The sequence below is a fragment of the Dunckerocampus dactyliophorus genome, chromosome 10 (assembly GCF_027744805.1).
Source record: "Dunckerocampus dactyliophorus isolate RoL2022-P2 chromosome 10, RoL_Ddac_1.1, whole genome shotgun sequence".
NCBI classification, from domain to species: Eukaryota; Metazoa; Chordata; class Actinopteri; order Syngnathiformes; family Syngnathidae; genus Dunckerocampus; species Dunckerocampus dactyliophorus.
In genome coordinates this window covers 14,280,661-14,284,755 of record NC_072828.1, presented here as the reverse complement: position 1 = coordinate 14,284,755, position 4,095 = coordinate 14,280,661, and positions in this window count along the sequence as shown.

Sequence of the window (4,095 nt, the reverse complement as noted above, 5' to 3'; positions counted from 1 at the left end):
GAGTTAACTTTAACACCTGAGACTCACTTCTTCTGCCTCGTTGTAACATCTGATTGCAAGATTTTGTGTTGCTGTGTGAATACATAAACAGCTACAGCACTAACTGGTTCTGTATGAAAGCCACAAGGGAATAAATGCAAGATATACAATTGCAGGAACCTTGTGTAAAAGAGGCTAGCATTTTGAAAGGTCAAATATTTCTGGGACGACGTTGTCCCCTGGTGTGTGTCTGTGCTGTTTGTACAGAACAGTGGAAAAAGCCGACATACATTGTTTTCCCCATAGGAACACTTTTATATTGTCTATTTGAACCCATTGACAAAATGCATATACTAAGTCCAATCACTGACTATTTTTTTTGATTGTTAAAAGGGTCTGACATATTTTTAGGTTTTTTTCCCCTTATAATTGTGTACTTTGACCCCACTCAAACAGCATTGTGCAGCATTCTGACCTGCTCCAATCAGAAAGTGTGTATTTCCATGCCAACCTCCTTTGGATTCCACCCAGCTTTCACTCCCAGTGGTGGTGCAACAAGGTCCAACTATCATATGAGGCAAAAAAAATTATATATATATCCCTTTCTGAGTGTTGCCATGGTGATGCATCTACGGCCAGTGCTCCCCGCTGACCCTAGTGGGTGACCTCTGACATTTAGGCCATGGCCAGGGGGGGGGCTGCAAAAGGTCAGCGATGGCCAGAGGGCGACACGAGCACTTCCATGATTGGCACTCTGACATGTTTGCTGCCTCCTTTCTGCTCTGCGGATAAACGCCCCCCCCAACACACCCCTACTCCTACATTTGCATTTGACCATCAGCTGCAGGAAATTCCTATGACTGTGTCGCACATTTCGCAGGTAGTGTGTGTGAGTGTGTGTGTGTGTGTGTGTGTGTGTGTGCGCCTCGCTCACGGCAAAGCAAAGCTCAATATTGTATAAATTTGCATTCACTGCTGCAAGTTCTTCTGGGTAAACTGCAGTGATCTCCAGCAGGCTAACGTTTGCTATGATGATGATTATGATAGCAGCCATAATGATCATCCCTATTCCCATGGCCTTGGCTAGCTCCTATGCAGGGATATTTATAGTTCTATACCATTCTCTGCTTACTCTATGTACTCCTCACAGGGAATAATTACAGAATGGTGTGTGCTAAAAAGTCATGTGACCCCAGCCTTCTGCCTATCCAAATAATTTATTCCCCCTCGACTGATAGCTCGTCAATATCAATTTATTAATTTAACAGTTGTGGACTGATAAAAGGGTAGTGTGCAGGTAGTTAGCTTGCCGAAGGATGAATTTTACAGTGTGTTGTGTTGGGGGGTGATGAAGGAGAAAGCAGAGGACAAAGCATAAGAGAGAGAGAGCGAGTGAAGAAGAGGCAGTGATCAATGGCAACATGGAGGAGCGACGGTATTCTTTCTGCAAAAATGGGCCACCATCACTCACATTGTGAGCCTATCGAATGCAGAGTTATTAAAATTAATAGACTTATTATCACCGCATTAAAAATAAAGATTGAAGACGAAGCCTTTTGCGGTATTGATATTCAAATGCATCCAATTTGTCGATGAGATTTTTCCTGTCTTTTGGCTTAATCTACAGTAGCTGCGGGCCTAAAAAAAACACTTTGAATGCTTGGGTGTTGCTCTTATGAGCTGAAAACAAAAGGACATAAATGTGACCCTCTTACGTTCAGCCCCCCTTGACCTCCTTTGCATGGTGATTACTAAAAAGTGGAGGGGGGGGTAATGAATATACCTCTGCCACACAAAGAGCACGTATATCATGCAGTGCCAGCGAACAACCAACCTGGAGTCAAACCTATTCCCACAGCCATTACATAATATCCCTGAAGGAGGCTAAAAGGTATTTTAACAAGACTCGCTGCTCTGTGACCCTTGACCCCCTTCTCATTTGACCCCGGTGCCACTTACACTATAGCGCGCAGTGACAGTGGTGGCTCTTGTTCACCTCTGATGGTGATAGACAAAAAAAGACATCAACTAATAAAGAATAAAAAAAAAAATCTTGGCCGCTGATCCAAGTCCTATTTGTTCAGGTTTTCCCCTTTGGACGCAATAGAATGCATGAATAAGCTGTTCTAGAGTCAAACTGTCACCATAAAAAAACTCTAAAAGTTACATTTGGAGTTACTGACTGTCATACAAGGGTGAAAAGAAGTTAACCCCCCCCAAATGACTCACATTTGAAGCAGAACAGAGCATAACTTCTAAGGAAGAGCAATATAGATGTAAACAATTTGTTACTCCTGTACAATAAACAAAGCTACTCACCCTTTGAGAATCCGTAACAGAGGCATATCTTTGGAGGAAATAGAAAAGAAGGCTATAGTTGACCGCATGATTCCTGATTAGTCGAAACACTGTCTAGTAAACCACGGAAAAACACTCATTCTCTGATGATGCGTAATAGAAGCATAGATTTTAAGGAAGTGGAAAGGAAGATTCGGCGACTCGATAAGTTGTGCTTTTTTTTTTTAGACATTCTTAACTGTTACACAAGTATAAAAACACGTTAACTCACTGTATAATTAAAACAAAAAAACGTTACTCACCCTTTGATGACGCGTAACCTTTGAAGAAAGTAAAAAGGAAGGCTAGTTGACTTCAAGCATGACTTTTTTTTTTAACACGTTCTCTGAACCTGCAGAGATCTTTACAAGGATCTTCTATTTTATGTATATTTTGAAAGCTGAAATGGAAATTCCATGGTTGTATTTTTTACTTTATACTTGAGGTATAAAATGAATCATGGATAACCCTTGGTCTTTTCTTGACTGCTGATTTAATCCTGAATATTGGGGAAAAAAAAGAACAGAAAAACCTAAAACAGGACCTAAACAGGAATATCATGGATTTATTGGGTGGGCTCTGATATTAACGGTAATCACATCCTGTAAAATGATTTACAGTGGAAGTCATTATTGATGTGCTGTTTGAAAAGTACGCACACAATTTCTGCTGCACAGATAATATTGACGAAACCCAGGAATTTTGGAAATCCAATAACAATTGATACCTTTCGTGTCCTCTGCCACCGCAGTCGCAGGCGTTAAGTAGCGTGGGAAGTCCCTTGACCATCTTCTTCACACACTAGCTGCAAAGGAAGGAGCAAAGCTATAATTACGGGGCCAAATTACGCTATTAATTTATGTATTAAGCATTGATATCTAAAAATCACATGGTGTCCAATCATCACAATTGTTATCACTGACATGAATGCAATTTTACACTTTTTCCATGTTTCCATGAGCACTGCATAAAATAAGCATGTCTTCTAAGTGCACCTCACCTTAAAATGTGCAGATTCAGAGAACATTTCATATTCTTAACTGTGCTCCAAGTGTACTGTATTGTAATAGAAAATGTGACAGAAATTACACATAAACAAGATTGTAGAAAATGTAGCACGTTTAGAAGCCATTGTGGACTTGACATAAAAGTTCTCAGAAATCCCTCACTGACAAGAGCAAAGATACTTTCTGCTGTGTAACAACAATGGAGGAAGCACATGTGAGAGACACAACTTGTGGGTGGATGCTGCATGAGGATGAGCCAATCAGATACTAAACAATAACTTACTGTACCATACAGCACAGGCCTTGCACTTTCCTTCATTTAACAACTTTTATACTTCAAAATACTTTATTTAGGCCACGAATACATCAAATTTGCTTAAATATGCAGATTTTTGACTAGTAATAGGCTGTATTCAGCAAGCAGCAACCATTAATTAATTAATTAATTGCTGGAAAAACGTGATATAGTGAGGGAGTGATAATCGAACCGCGATATTGCGAGGGATTTCTGTACTTCGGACTTATTCGCCTCCTTGTTCAGCACTTTAAACATCACGGGAACTGCTTTTAGCATAAACATAAAAATAATCTACTGCACTGCCATCCGCAGCCTGTTTTACACGTGTCTTTACATAGCTACACGTCAGTATAAATGATTATTAGTCGTAGCTATAACTGCCGTCATTATTTGAACGTATAATTTCTACTTTATGTTTCGATTTGTGGAACAATGTTGAACATTTAAACGCATCATGCTTAGGTCATGCATGCA